Raw genomic sequence first — 16,529 nt, 5'->3', positions numbered from 1 at the left:
TGTAATTAGGCTAAGAAGCACACCACCTAAACCTTCTACAATGTGGAACGATGGAGTTTTGATCTCCGAGGCACACCATGAGAACCTCCAACCAACAACCATCACCAAATTTGATTTCTATTGACTCCTCTGCTCTTGCACTCGCTAGAAAATCAATTCCGGCCATTGTTAGTACAGATATTGAAGTACCTATTTTATTTCTCTTATCCCCGGGTCTTTCATAAAATGCTAGCTTGGGCCTAGTGTGCAATTCAGGAGCTAGAAGAATAAGAAGAAGAGGAGGAAGAGGAGGAGGAAGAGGAGGAGGAAGAGTTGTGTTTATATCTTCCCTTTCTCTCCTGTAAGAGACTTGAAGGGGCTTACAATCTCCTTTCCCTTCCCCCCTCACAACAAACACTCTGTGAGGTGGGTGGGGCTGAGAGAGCTCAGAAGAACTGTGACTAGCCCAAGGTCACCCAGCTGGCGGAGTGTACAGGCTAATCTGAATTCCCCAGATAAGCCTCCACAGCTCAAGCGGCGGAGCAGGGAATCAAACCTGGTTCTCCAGATTAGAGTGCACCTCCTCTCAACCAGTACACCACACTGGTTCCAACTATATTGACAGTTGTTGGCAAAACTTAATTCCCAGGCATGCGAGGTCCAAGCTCAAGTCAGGACTGTGGTATGCTGTGTGAAGCTGCTGTCAGTCCCACTGGGGAAAACTTACATGTAATTTGCTGCTGCACACATTGGTCCCAGCAGGGAAAATGTTAGTTGTCTGGAGGGTTTCAGAATGGGGAATAAACACAGAGGTGGGAACCTTGAGCCCCCTTTCCCTGTGCCTCACAGGGAATCTCTATACCGACCTATGGCCCTGCAGATATTCATGGACTATGATTCGCATTAACCCCTGACAGCATGGTCATTTGGCAGAGCTCATGAGAATCATAGTCCATGAACATCTCCTCTCTATACCTTCCTAGTGAGAGAGAACCATGGCAGTTGGTTTTGCTTGCGGTCTGAGTTTTCTCCGTGGCGATTCTGGACGCTGTCTTGCTCTCCCTAAAACGACATTTCCAGGGGTTCTCAGGAGGAAAGAAGGACTTTTTAATCAACTGTGTCTGCAATTTAGTGTCCAAAGGAAGCGAGAAAAAGAAAAAAAGATGACATAGGAGTTAAATTAAAGTGGAGCCAAGAGCTGGGTGTGAAAATGACAGATAAGATGTGAGAAAAAGAGACGTCCCTCTATTAAGATGTGTTGCAATTTGCACCTCTGTCAGGGTCTCGATATAATTTATTATATAAATGGTGCATAGGACTAGTAAGATTTAATAGCATAGTCTGAACGAATTCATTTCTGGGTTGGCAATGTCACACTTCCCATTCAAGTTTCCACTGGAAAGGAGGTGCGATATCATGGTTAGAGTGATATAGAGGTGTGATATAGTGGTATAGTGAGAGCCAGCATGGTGTAGTGGTTAAGAGCAGGTGGGTTCTAATCTGGAGAGCCGGGTTTGATTCCCTGCTCTGCCGCTTGAGCTGTGGAGGCTTATCTGGGGAATTCAGATTAGCCTGTACACTCCGCCAGCTGGGTGACCTTGGGCTAGTCACAGTTCTTCTGAGCTCTCTCAGCCCCACCCACCTCACAGGGTGTTTGTTGTGAGGGGGAAAGGGTGGGGAAAGGAAAGGAGAGAAAGCCCCTTTGAGTCTTCTTACAGGAGATAAAGGGGAATATAAATCCTCCCCCTCCTCCTCTTCTTCTTCTTCTTCTTCCTCTTCCTCTTCTGCCTCCTCTTCCTCCTCCTCCTCCTCCCATTCCTCCTCCTCCTCCCATTCCTCCTCCTCCTCCCATTCCTCCTCCTCCTCCTCCTCCTCCTCCTCCTCCTCCTCCTCCTCCTCCTCCTTCTTCTTCTTCTTCTTCTTCTTCTTCTTCTTCTTCTTCTTCTTCATGCCTGCTTGATAGTCTCCATGGCAGACCTAGGGACAGGCCTGGGAACAAGGTATCATGTAGTTAGGTCTGACTCTGACCACTATACTACACTGGCTCGCTCACTATGATTCATTATGTATTGGGTTTCTTGTTCAGTACCTGAGCAATGGTTTATTATTCTTCTGAGGTAGGAGGAGCATCTTGCATGGTTCTACAGAAAGGATACAAACTAAGATAGAGGAGACTAGCTTCTTCAACTGGGCGTTCAGCTAATTCCCCTTATTAGGATCGAGGGGGTGGCCTCAAGGTGTCCTGCAAATGCCACCCACCTTTGGGGGAGTTTGGGGTAGAAGCTTCAGAACTTGACCTGCTCTATGGTTTTATGATTGTTTTTATAGTGGTTTCTGAATAGGATTTTATCATGCTTTTTACTATAACCCACCCTGAGACTACTGTAAAGAGCAGGGAATAAACCAAATATACGCGCACACAAACACACACTACACCAGACCCTTGGTCTAACAAGGCCAACGCTGTCCACTCAGATTGGCAGCTACTTTCCAGGGGCTCAGACAGATCACTTCGACGTCACCTCCCTCAACTGCAGACATCAGGGACCGAACCTTCTGCGTGTCGAGCAGATACTGGGGCAGCAATTCTCACAAACCCTATAAAGACGCCCTGGAGGCACGCCAACTCCAGTTCTGGCCTCAGCCTTCGTTCCTTCTAAATCTGAGCCGCTCAACAGCTTTGTACAAAACTAACAACTATGCATTGGCCCAGATGGGCTCTCAGCACCAAAAAAAATGACACTTTTTCACTCTTAGCAACCCGCAGTAAATATAACTGAAGAACACGAGCTTCTAAGGAACGCTAGACTTGGAGAGGACGAGCACCAAAAAAAGTAGCACATTGTAGACCGCAGATAAGCTATTTAGTTTTAAGGAAGGGCTGCAGATGGCAAATCAGAAGATTTTCTTCCTACAGGAGTATATAACTCTTGAATGGCTTACCCTGGAGCACTTCTTTTATTTACAGCCCACCTTTAATTGTTGAGGCTGTAAGGTGATTTCGCAATGTAAAAAAAATGCAGTCAAATGGAACGGGCCCTCCCATAAACATGCAATAGAACTAAAATCACAAAAATCAGGAAATGGAAAAGAGTAAGAAATAATCTAGCAACACATTCAAGAACAACAACATTTCTGGCAGGGTAGGAGCTTTCATAAGTCAAAGTTCACTTCTTTAGGTGGTATCTATTGCTGCACGGCTACTCATTGTCAAAATTAGAAACAATGCAAAAGAAAAGTTACCATAATAGCTGGGAAGAAGAAGGAGGAGAGGAGGAGGAGAAAAAGAGAAGGAGGAGTTTGGATTTATACCCCACCTTTCTCTCCTGTAAGGAGACTCAAAGGGGCTTACAATCTCCTTTCCCTTTCCACAACAGACACCTTGTGAGGTAGGTGGGGCTGAGAGAGTTCCGAAGCACTGTGACTAGCCCACGGTCACCCAGCAGGAATGTAGGAGTGCAGAAACTCGTCTGGTTCACCAGATAAGCCTCTGCCACTCAGGTGGAGGAGTGGGGAATCAAACCCGGTTCTCCAGATTAGAATCCACCTGCTCTTAACCACTACACCAAGCTACTGCTACTGCCTGCTCTCATCCATCTCTGCTTGTGTTTTAAGGTCTTTACTGGACATTTTGCACTGCAGGTCTCTCTCCACCTACAGAATGAAAGTGGGTAGTCACTGGAAACAGACCTTCTTGAAAAGGGTGGTGCTATGCTTTTGGAATAGCCTACAAATGTATTTTGATCTGGTGCAATTGTTACTGTCCTTCCACTGTCAGGTGAAAAGGTGTTTGTTTTCCATTAGCCAACCAATGGCTGGTTTTATGGTGGCTGTTCATGATCCCGTGATGGTGGTTGCTTTCGAACAACTGCTACCATTCCATCACCCTTTGCGGATGTTTACTATGACTTGACTGCTGCTGCTGTTTTTAAGCTAGCTTTTAGTTGTAATCTGATTGCTGCTTCATTCAAGGTTCAATGGAATGTGATATTTGTTGCGTTTTACTGTGCTCTGATGCGTAATATTTCAGCACTTTAAAAATGGTAATGGTAAGATGGGGAAGAATTATTATAATGAACTAATTACAATCTGCAGCTGCACAGAGACTTGTGCTTTCTTTCTCTTTTTGTTCCAACATCCACTTTCCTCTCTTAGCTGCTGCAGTGAGCAGGTTTCACGCAGGCAAGGGAGAAGAGAGAAGGCACAACGTTGGAAGAACAACTCAAGGGAAACAATTACTCTGTCAAAGGGTTATAGGAAGAGGGCACAGTCTGAGGACTCTTCTCCTATTTTTGTACCTTATTCCTACCTTATCCTTTTGACAGAGCTACTTCCAATTTTTTAATTCCCTCTATCCATCTGCCTGCTGGAAACCCTCCTTTATAACATTTCTGGTTTCAGAGTCCATCTGGAAAAGATTGGCAGCAACGATGCTGGGGAGATGACAGAGGGAAAAAAAGCATCATTTCAGTGGGGAACTTGTTTTGGTCCGGCTGCATTAGAAAGAAAGAAAAGGAAATCTGGTTTTCAGCTGCGGCCCAAGCACCGGGGAATAGTGATAATTGGGGAATGGTGGGAGAAACAATATGTCTCGCCATTTGGGGTTTTTAGTTGAATTGTTTTAAACGGTTTTATGATTTCATGTTGTTTATTGTTATTTTTAGGTTTTTTAAAATTAATTTTATGTATGATTTTAGGCTTTATGCCATTGTCAGCCACCCTGAGCCCTTTGGGGGGTAGGGCGGGGTGCAAATATGAAAAAAATAAATCAATAAAAATAACAGTACAAGCGACACGAGGCAATTTTGAACATGATATAATTGAATATGAGCAAGAATGCTTGTCAAAAGGATAGCTGATGAATAATTGAAATATAGTTATCAAACATAGAATTTGTTTACAGAAACAGAGAACCAGTTTTGGGGAGGAATTAGTGAGGAGATTATGTAAACGCTAGCGGTATCAGGCCAAATATTTTTTCTGACTTTAGTAAAGGCACAGGGGAAAGAAGACATGGTTGCTGAAGGCAAGACTTCCATGGCATAAAGAAAAGGTTAGAATTAATGAGCTGTGCTTGGGTGGGGGGGGAGGGCTGTGTTACTCTGTGCACTGAAAAATATATATCAAAATTCTGCACTAGATTCTCAGGAGCAGAGAACAGTTGGTAAGAAAGTACATCAGAAGATACTGGTACGCTACAGAACCCGGGGCAGCTCCTAGGGATCATAGAAGTTGATACGGTAACTGTGCAAGAGCAGGGAATTAATTAGACTGGTGTGCTATAGGACACGGGACAGCTCCCAGGTAGCCGTAGAAGTTGATGGGGTAACTGTGCGACTGCAGGGAATTGGTTAGATCAGTGTGCTACAGGACCTGGGACAGCTTTCAGGGAGCCATAGAAATTGATAGGGTAACTACAACAGCAGGGTATTGGTTAGGTCAGTCTTCTACAGCACCTGGGACAGCTCCCAGGTAACCATAGAAGTTGATGGGGTAATTGTGCAACAGCAGGGAATTGGTTAGATCAGTCTACTACAGGACCTGGGACAACTCCAGGGAGCCATAGAAGTCTATAGGGTATACTCCCTGCAACAATGAAGATTGTGGTGCTGTGTGGTTTCCAGGCTGTGTGGCCATGTTCTAGCACGGCCATACAGCCCGGAAACCACACAGCACCCCAGTGATTCCGACTGTGAAAGCCTTCGACAATACAATGAAGATTGTGTTCTGTATTGAGCAATGGGGGTGGGGGGCTTTGAAAACTAAAGGGCTGATGGAGAAAGAAATAGCAGGGAGGTAGCAGGGAGTTTTTGACAATGTGTCATCTTCGCCTACAGAGCTGTTGATGTGTGTCTGGGGATGAATTTAACAGGAGACTGTAGGTGTATGTAAAACTGTAATTCATATCACATTTGTCTTTTAAGTGTCTGCCATGTACCAGTATTTATGTGGTGGATACTAGTGCCTCATCACCAATGTCTATAGTATTAAAAAATGGGGAGAAATTATTTCAAGGTAAAATTTATAGAGAAACTGTTGGTGCGAATACTATGCATTGCTACATTTCTATCCCACCCTTCTACCAGATGATGGACACAGTTTAATAACACCAAATGTACTAGAGCCTAGCAATAATAATAGTAGCACAAAACAATGAAAAATGAGAAACCCAACCAGCATGTGACAAAAGAGCAGCGAATAAGATCTAGGCAAAAAAGAAAAAAGATCAACCATTCTAAAGATAAAAATGTAAAACTAGGCCTCAAAAGTAAATTAAGCATAAGCATAAGCACTTTTTAATTGTCATTGCGCACGCACAACGAAATTTACAGCAGCATTCCTCGATGCACACAATTTCAGACTCATACCCCATCCTCACTTTCCCCTTCCTCCACCCATCCCTACACAGCCCCAAACACATCAACATAAAGCCGCAGAGTTTAGCATAGCCACAGCTCTAGTGTCTCTAAGCCTCTTTGTCCTAGTTTTGATAGACCTGTATCGTCTGCCGGATGGTAACAGTTCAAAAAGAGAGTGTGCTGGATGAGACGGATCTCTCAGAATATTTTGAGCTTTTTTAGGCTTCGGGAATTGTAGAGTTCTTCCAAGGAGGGAGAGGGCAGCCGATAATCCTCTGTTCAGTAGTGATCACCCTTTGGAGCGCCTTCCTATCTGCCACTGTGCAACTGGAGAACCATACACAGATGCAGTAGGTTAAGATTAGGTTTGTTGTTATCATTGGACTGGCCTACGCAGTACCTTGGAATTTTTCAAGAACAGTGCTAACCTCTGTGTGATGATGGTTGGGGTGTGCCTGATTGAAATACTGCTTTGGCACATAGGGAAAGTCTGCACATTCTTAAAGAGGACCCAAAGGAACAATCCTAAACAGGGGTTCCCCCACCCCCACTGTCAAGTCACAGCTGATCTATGGCAACCCGTAGGGTATTCAAGGCAAAAGATGTTCAGAGTTGGCTTGCCATTGCCTGCTTCCATGTCACAACCCTAGTATTCTTTGGAGGTCTCCTGTCCAAAAACTAGCCAGGGACAGGACTGAGAGTGTGAGACTGGCCCAAGCCAGCATGGTATAGTCCAGGGGTCTGCAACCTGCGGCTCTCCAGATGTTCATGGACTACAATTCCCATCAGCCCCGGCCACCATGGCCAATTGGCCATGGTGGCACGGGCTGATGGGAATTGTGGTCCATGAACATCTGGAGAGCCGCAGGTTGCAGACCCCTGGTATAGTCATTAGGTGGACTCTAATCCAGAGAACCCACGGCTCCACATGAGTGGCATGATTTCCTGCTCCTCCACGGGAGTGGTGTGATTCCCCACTCCTCCACATGAGTGGCACTTATCTGGTAAACCAGATTTGTTGCCCCATTCTCCTACATTCCTGCTAAGTGATCTTGGACTATTTCATTCAGAACTCTCTGAGCCTCACCTCCCTCAGAAGTTGTCTGTTGTGTGGAGAGGAAGGAGAAGGAGTTTGTAAACTGTCTAGAGTCTTCTTACAGGGGAGAAAGGTGGGGTATAAATCCAAATTCTTCTTCTTCTTCAAGCTCACCCAACAAGTTGCAATGGCATGAATGGGGATTTGAACCTTGGGTTTGCAGGTTCTAGTCTGACACCTTAACCCCGGGGGTCTTCAAACTATGGCCCTCCAGATGTTCATGGACTACAATTCCCATCAGCCCCTGCCAGCATGGCCAAGTGGTAGGGCTCATGGGAATTGTAGTCTATGAACATCTGGAGGGCCATAGTTTGAAGACCCCTGCCTTAATCACTTCACCATGCTGGCTTTATTTGAAAGTCAAGCAAATCCCGTTAAGTTCAATAGGACTTTCTCCAGGTTAGAATATATAGGATTGTGTCCTAAATAAGTTTGGAGTGGCTACCATCATTTAAAATTCCATTTTACAATAAAACACAGTATCAAACCCTAACAACTTTAAACAATTTCAACAGCTTTCCTAATGGGGTCACAACGGTGATATATAGAGCCCATCGCTAAGGGGAAAAGTGGGTGGATCAGATGGTAGGATGGAGGCCAGGATGGTAACTGAAGCCCCTCAACCATTTGCCTGGTGGAACAGCTCTATCTTACAGGCTCTGTAGAACTGCATCAGATCCTGCAGGGCCCTGGTCTCATTCCGCACATGCAGAATAATGCACTTTCAAACTGCTTTCAGTGCTCTTTGAAGCTGTGCGGAATAGCAAAATCCACTTGCAAACAGTTGTGAAAGTGGTTTGAAAACGCATTATTTTGCGTGTGCGGAAGGGGCCCTAGTCTCACTGGACAGCATGTTCCACCAGATGGGGGCCAAGACCAAAAAAGGTCCTGCTTGAAGCCACACAGGTCTCTTTCAGGCCAGGGACCACCGGAAGATTTTAATTCATTGATTGCCGCGATCTTTGGGGGTGGGGGTGGAGCCCTGACTGTCAGGGCTGTTCGACAGTAGAATTCACTGCCCCAGAGAGTTGTGGAATCTCCTTCTTCGGAGGTTTTTAAACAGAGGCTGGATGAACACATGTCGGGAATGCTTTGATTGTGAGTTCTTGCATTACAGGGGGTTGGACTTGATGGCCCTGGTGGTCTCTTCCAACTCTCTGATTCTATGAAGATCCATATCCAGCTATTGTAGCAAGCATAAGCAAGAGTCTTGTGGCATCTTAAAAGCTAACTAACATGTATTCCAATATGTGCTTTTTTGGACCACAGCTCATTTCATCACATTCAATGTAGCTGACAAAAAATCCTGAGGCGGACAAAATATACTCCAGAAGGGACAGAACTTTTAAAGCAACTCTGAGCCCATTGGAGGGGAGGAGAAATGTGGTTTGTTTGAGCCCTTGAAAGCTTAGAACATCTGGGAAGGACAGATATTGTTTCTAAACCCCATTCTACAATTAATTGCAGCCCCCCCATCTTGTTTGTACATATTTTCCCTCTGTGTCCTGTGTAAGTTACATACTTTTTATACAAGTGCTTTGTGTTTTACAAAGTACCCTTTTGATTTTAGTCCACCAACCATTCTCCCATCTATATGAATCCTTACGAGTGTTTATTCTCTAAGCCTCTCATGTACGTTTCCTGTATGGAAAGGATGCTGGCGTTATCCTTTTTAAAAATAACCTTGGCATTTTTATTAAATGGGTTGACTAATCCAGTTACATCCAACGTCGGCGGCCTCGTTGTATTATCCATTTTTATTTGTGCTCGGGAAAGCAAGAGCGAAAATATTCTTAAGAAAGGAAATGAGAAGGGGGAATGCTTTTGTTCTGCTCCTCCAGCTACAGTAGATATGATCTTATAATTGAATGGTTAGAAATCAGTTCTGCCATCCTTTTACCTCTGATTCCCTAATCTTCTAATTCCCCCGTCCTTCCTGCCAGTATTCCGTTTCATTTTGCAGAGCTTTGTTTTTTCCCAGGTTCTGATTAATTTCTGCTGTTTCATTCAGTATCGCCGTCTCTTGTTTAACCTGAATCAGGTTTTTGTTAATTTCCTTTCCATTCTCTGCTAACCTGATTATTACAATCTTTCTTTCTGTCATTAGTCTAAAAAGGTAAGCCCCATTTATATGGACGTTGCTCTTGGTTTTATCTTGGTTAAACAGTCGAGCTCCTGTCTCTCTGAGGTGATAGTTGATCCATCAAGAAAAGGAACCATTTCTTACCTGTTTCTATTTAACTTTACCTCCTTCCAGAAAATCCCTCGCCTTGTGCTTTTTGTTGTTCAGAGTTCATTTTAATTTCTGTATTTGGATTTCAACCAGTACAGCCTATTAAATCTCTTCCAAAGATTTCCCAACACTTCTCCTTTTTGTTTTCCTCTCAAAATGTTCAATTCTTAAATTATTTTTCCTAATCCTGTTATCAGTCTCTTCCAAATTATCATAGAAATGTATTGTTGAAGGCTTTCATGGCCGGAATCACTGGGGTGCTGTGTGGTTTCCGGGCTGTATGGCCGTGTTCTAGCAGCATTCTCTCCTGACGTTTCGCCTGCATCTGTGACTGACATCTGAAAATCCTTCAGATCCTCTGAAGATTCCAGGCACAGATGCGGGCGAAACGTCAGGAGAGAATGCTGCTAGAACATGGTCATACAGCCTGGAAACCATAGAAATCTTTCTTAGCTCATCTTTGCTGACCAGAATCCATGTCCAACAACCTAAAGTCCTTCTACCATAGGTTTCCAGTTATCCCAAAATTATTCAAGTCCTCTTCTTCAGCAACTAAGTAAGCTTAGCCATTTCTGCTAATTCTAATATCTTCACCCACAGGGCTGTTACGTATATCCCTCTGCCACTTTTATAATTCTAATCATTTCCTAGGTAAATAATTTTACTACCCAGTTCTTGAAATTCATTTACAATAATATTCTAAATCGTTACCCCCTTGGATACAATGTATATTGGGCATTTTTCCTCATATCATTTTTCCTCATATCATTAGGTTTCTTACTTTTTGACAATTAAACAGTTCTAAATTATAGACATGGCCTTGCCCAACCACCGCTTCTGTCAATAGGCCATGAACACAGCAAGGCATTTCTTAAACAATGCATACTTGATGTGGAGTGTAAAAAAGATTTAAATATAGCACCTACAGTATTCCTTGCTCCAAGTGTAAGGTGTCAGGTAATTTCAGTGCCTTATCTTGAACATCTAGGACATAGGTGTCAAACTCGCGGCCCTCCAGAGGTTATGGACTACAGTTCCCATCATCCCCTGCCAGCATCATGCTGGCAGGGGATGATGGGAACTGTAGTCCATAACCTCTGGAGGGCCACGAGTTTGACACCTGTGATCTAGGACATAGAAGAGTTTTCAGATTGTTGCGATGTGGTGCTGCCCCCTCAGTGGTTAGACAGGAGATATAGGAAAATCCCCTTTGAAGAACATCTGTTGGGATGGTAGTATTGAAACTTCTGAGCATGTTCTGTTGGATTGTGCTTTTTTACATTCAGATTTGCAGTGCACTTGTAACACTGATACTGAAGGACTGGTTTCGAGGCAGTATTTGAAATTAACTGGTTTTATGGTTAAACAGAGGAAATGAACTAATTGATTGTGCATGGTAATAATGAAGAGAGTTGGAAGGGTTATCTTGGACAGTATAGGCAGTTTTGTCTTGCACTTCTCTTTGACAAGAATTTTGAAATAACTTGCAAGATGGCTACATTTGGCCTGATGGCAAGCAAGATTAGGAGGACTTTGGTTAACTCTATACGATAAATATTGCCTTCAACTGAATTATTAAAATTTGTCAGATTACTTGCGTCTGGATTTTGTATTGCTATTTTTATACAGTTTTAATTCTTTTATCTTGTGCTGCTGATTGACAATAAATAAATGTGCAGTTCAATGCACTGACCATGAAATAGTGTTCAGTGGGCCATCTACTGTGATACTTCCCAATATTGGCCCCTTCTGCACATGCAAAATAATTCACTTTCAATCCACTTTCAATGCACTTTGCAGCTGGATTTTATTGTGCGGAATAGCAAAATCCACTTGCAAACAATTGTGAAAGTGGGTTGAAAGTGCATTATTCTGCATGTGCGGAATGGGCCCCCGTCTCCTTGCATTCATACAAATTTTTTTGCCACCTTTCAACTCTCTTCATTATTGCCACGCACAATCGATTAGGTCATTTCCTCTGTTTAACCATAAGACCAATTAATTTCAAATACTGCCTCGAAACCAGTCCTTCAGTTAATGCTGTTCAATATTAAAACAATATCCACGGCTTCAGATGCCACTAAGGTTGTTCATATTGGTCCAACATGCAACTGAAACTGGTCCAACATGCAGCGGCTCGATTGCTCACAGGGGGCGTCTTCCAAGACCACATACAACCTGTGTTGCGCCGTCTGCATTGGCTCCCAGTTAAATTCCGAATCATCTTCAAGGTGTGGGTTTTGACCTTGCTGCCCATTACGCTGCCTGGGACCCCTGTATCTTCGGGACCGTGACACCCCATATGTTCCAGCTCAGCTCTCTGTACCGGGTAGAGGCCACTCTACTGGAGATCCCTGGTCTCTCAATGATGCTGTTGGCCTCCACTCGGGTCTATACGTGCCTCTGGTCTCCTGCTCGGTGGAACACTCTCCCTCCAACTGTCCAGGCCCTGCGGGACCTTGGGGATATCCGCAGGGCCTGTAAGACCGAGTTGTTCCACCGGGCTTTTGGAGAAACCAGCCGCTGAGTGTGCCCTCCCCCCAGGTTGGAGTTCCCAATATTAGTGGGACCCATTATCAAGATCTATGGGTCCCTAATACCACCGGGACCCACTACCCCTCCCCCCTCCTCCTAAGAGGATTAGGTTCAGGTGGGACGCCATCTTGGGACATTATAACTGCTGTTTTTATTATAATTATGGATGTTTATGAGGATTTTATGTGATTTTATGTTGTACACCGCCCAGGTATATCAAATCTAAATAAATAAATAGATAGATAGATAGATAGATAGATAGATAGATAGATAGATAGATAGATAGATAGATAGATAGATAGATAGATAGATAGATAGATAGATAGATAGATAGATAGATAGATAGATAGATAGATAGATAGATAGAAAGAATTCAGCCATATAATTTATCGCCTTCCAGTCAGACAAATTAAATGTTACAGTACACTGACTTTTAAACCTACTTCCTGAAGGTCTTTGGCCCTCTCATCGGGGCCTTCAGTTTCCTCTTAACTAATCTCATATTTATGATGTTCCCCCTGTTGAAAATGACATATAACCACATTGAACTTTCTGGCCAACTTAATGTTTTCCTTATTTTTGTCAGCATATTAAAACATTTCTTTTTCTTTCTGAAAAAGCTTTGCTGGGGGGATGAGTTTAGTTTGATTTTTTTTAAGTTTTTTTTTTAAAAATTGCTGTTGGCTTTAAATGTTTTATTTTGTTTTTAACAGATATGTTGTTTCAGTTTCCTCCCCCGATCCAACTGCCAGGATCGGACTACACATAGGTTTGGTAGAAAATCAGATGCTGACGCTGATCAGCTACTCGGGAGGAGGAGGACGGAACTAGAGTCTGTCCCAACCTCTCGTTACCCCAGCCTTGCCAAGGAGTTGCTGGCTGTGTGTATGCCCCAGCTGCTGCAAATAAATATGTGTAAACTGGGCCATGTGCCTAGTATTTTGGATGTGTGGGTAAGCTTCCCATGCCTTATGCATTGTATAAATGCCTCCTTGTGAGGCTTTTTCCTTAGAGGAAAAATTCACCAATTCTGATGCAATTAAAATGAAACTGAAAAGGATGGGCAAGTTACACATCTAAATGGATTTTGGTGCGGTGCTGTGACTTGCAGCCTAGTTACACATTTCTTTTTCCCCATGGACATCCACAGGTTAGGTGGAGAAATACATTCTGAAGTTCCACACTTCCCAGGGGCATAACGAGGCAGCCCTGGGCAAACTGTAGCCCTGGGCAAAACCTGCCCCCCCCCCCCCATGGGCTGCCACTCTACCTCGACCAAATTGTTTTTGCGCCAGGACATTGGTGCCTCCAGGGGGTGCATTTTTAGACATATCAGCACCAATATTTCAGCATATCATCAGGAGACTGTCCTTAAGCTACTCCCCAGGTTTGGTGAGGTTTGGTTCAAGGAGTCCAAAGTTATGGACTCCCAAAGGGGGTGCCCCATCCCACATTGTTTCCAATGGGAGCTAATAGGAGATGGGGGCTACAGTTTTGAGGGTCCATAACTTTGGCCCCCCTGAACCAAACTGCACCAAACTTGGGGGGTGCCATCATCTCCAGATGATACCCTGAAATTTTGGTGCCGATACATTCAAAAATGCACCCCCTGCAGGAACATCCTATAAATTTGCCCAAGAATCTTTGTTCTGCATTGAGTTTTCTGCATTGCTGTCAATGGGGGTTGCAGGCTGTGGGGGGCACATTTCTGAAGGCACAGTCTCAAAACTCCCAGGGTCTCATCAGGAGACTTCCCTATCGATACGCCCCCAAGCTTATGGAAGCTTGGTTCAGGGGGGGCCAAAGTTATGGACCCTCAAAACTGTAGCCCCCATCTCCTATTAGCTCCCATTGGAAACAATGGGGGATAGGGGCACCCCCTTTGGGAGTCCATAACTTTGGATTCCCTGAACCAAACCTCACCAAACTTGGGGGGTAGCATAAGGACAATCTTCTGATGATACGCTGAAATTTTGGTGCTGCTAGCCTAAAACTGCACCCCCTACAGGCCAAAAATGGAAAACCACTAAAATACCCAAAAACGAACCCTGCATTTTGATGCCCCCCACAAAGTGATGCCCTGGGCAGCTGCCCACCTTGCCCAATGGGCATTACACCAGTGACACTTCCCAGTGATGTGTGGGCCTTGGTTCAGATCAGTACTGTGGGGCATAGAGACTGAAACAGTGGCGTAGTGGTTAAGAGCGTTTGTCCTCTAATCTGGAGGAACCGGGTTTGATTCCCTGCTCTGCCTCCTGAGCTGTGGAGGCTTATCTGGGGAATTCAGATTAGCCGGTATACTCCAACACACGCCAGCTGGGTGATCTTGGACTAGTCACAGTTCTTCTGAGCACTCTCAGTCCCACCTACTTGGTGTTTGTTGTGAGGGGGGAAGGGAAAGGAGTTTGTAAGCCCCTTTGAGTCTCCTATAGGAGAGAAATGGGGGATATAAATCCAACTCTTCTTCTTCTCCTCCTCCTCTTCATTGGGTTACACATGTTACTAGGATACACATGACATTTCCCCAATGGGACTATGCACGCTTGGGAACTATAGAACTTGAGAACATGTCTCTCTACCTGAACGAGACTCTCTACCAATTTTACATCATGGTGTAGTGGATAAAAACCGGGTTTGATTCCCCACTCCTCCACATGAGCGGCAGACTCTTACCTGGTGAATTGGATTTGTTCCCTGCTCCTACACATGAAGCCTGCTGGGTGACCTTGGGCTAGTTCTCTCTGAACTCTCTCAGCCCCACCTACTTCACAAGGTATCTGTTGTGGGGAGAGGAAGGGAAAGGAGCTTGTAGGCCCCCTTGAATCTCCTTACAGGAGAGAAAGGTGGGGTATAAATCCAAACTCTTCTTCCTCATCTCCTCCCCCTTGTGGTTTACTTTTTCCTTCACTTAAGGGTAAACAGAGGAAAATAAAGGCAGCAAGAGGAAGGGAGAGCAAGAATCGACTTAAAAGTTTTCTGAGCAACCATTATGAAAGAGGAGGGAGAGAATTTCCCCCTGTTGATCTTTGACTTTGACAGTAAACACATGCATCGGCCCAATCCATGTATTTTGTGAGTGGGGCAAGGAAAGAATTTGAGTATCTACTAAGTAGGAGCTTGCCCATGGCTCTGTAGCTACAAGTTCACCTCCCGCGGTTCCATAGAACTGTGCATGTGATCTGGCTGTCCTTACTTCCAGCCTCAACTTGCATGGGAAAATATACAATATTGTCAGAGAGAAACAGCCAAGACACAATAAAGGCCACATACTCCATGGCAACCATTAACTTTTATTAGAAAGTAGTTATATACCAAGCATTCGCTCGGACAGGCCAATATATATCCACATGAAGCACATAGATCCGCTGGGAATAGGGGGAAGGCATCTACAGGTCTTCAACAGTTACATGTATTTTACAGATGGAAGTAAAGAGAGGATGATTGTTTCTAGAGACATATATGCAGGAGAAGGCAGATGCATCTTATTGGGGGAGGGGGGTCCTATAATATTGGGATGAGGAATGGGCTTTCCAGTAAAGCTCAGATGTGGGTGGGAGAGGAGGAATCAAAAGGGAAGATTGTGGGGTGTTTTTTTTTCATGGGACTTGATGTCAGAAGACCTGCTGATGACCGTGGGCTTCGGTGTCCGTTTGTTGGAGAAAGGATGGTTTAAAGAAGTCTCAAATACACAAGCAAAGCACCAAATGAGTGTGGACCAGCTACACTGTGGCCGAGAGAAAGTGGCAAATAGAACAATGGTGTTTAAGTTATAAGGCCAGCCTCATTGAAAGGATAAAGATAGAAGGTGAAGAGATCCAAGCTCATTTCTGCAGCTTATAAGAATCACAGAATCATGGAAGGGGCCACAAAGGCCATCCAGTCCAACCCCCTGCCATGCTGGAATGCACAATCAAAGCACTCCTGAGAGATGATCATGCAGCCTCTGTTTAAAAACGTCCAAAGAAGGAGACTCCACCACTCTGTTGAACAGCCCTGACAGAAAGTTCTTTCTAATGTTTAGGTGGAAACTCCCAAAAGCCCCAACAGAAATTAGCTGACCCCTACAAAAGCCCCTTTGAACAATTTCCAGAGTATTAAGAAGAAGAGGAATTTGGGTTTATACCCCACCTTTCTCTCCTGTCAGGAAACTCAAGGTGGCTTCCAAGCTCCTTTCCCTTCCTCTCCCCACAACAGACACCTGGTGAGGCTTGTGGGGCTGAGAGAGTTCAGAAGAACTGTGACTAGCCCGAGGTCACCCAGCAGGAATGTAGGAGTGTGGAAACACATCTAGTTCACCAGATAAGCCTCTGCATCTCAGGTGGGGAGG

At 44.5% G+C, this 16,529-nt stretch overlaps 1 protein-coding gene across 1 annotated transcript in view; it reads left to right on the top strand.

Moving 5' to 3' along the window:
• The window catches only part of MPP3 (MAGUK p55 scaffold protein 3), a 97,424-nt gene that overhangs the window by 69,341 nt on the left and 11,554 nt on the right, over nt 1–16,529 (top strand). The window lies entirely within an intron of this gene.

This window comes from Sphaerodactylus townsendi, linkage group LG15, assembly GCF_021028975.2.
Source record: "Sphaerodactylus townsendi isolate TG3544 linkage group LG15, MPM_Stown_v2.3, whole genome shotgun sequence".
Classification (NCBI taxonomy): domain Eukaryota; kingdom Metazoa; phylum Chordata; class Lepidosauria; order Squamata; family Sphaerodactylidae; genus Sphaerodactylus; species Sphaerodactylus townsendi.
The sequence above is the reverse complement of the archived record's forward strand: the minus strand, read 5'-3'. Positions and strand labels throughout refer to the sequence as shown.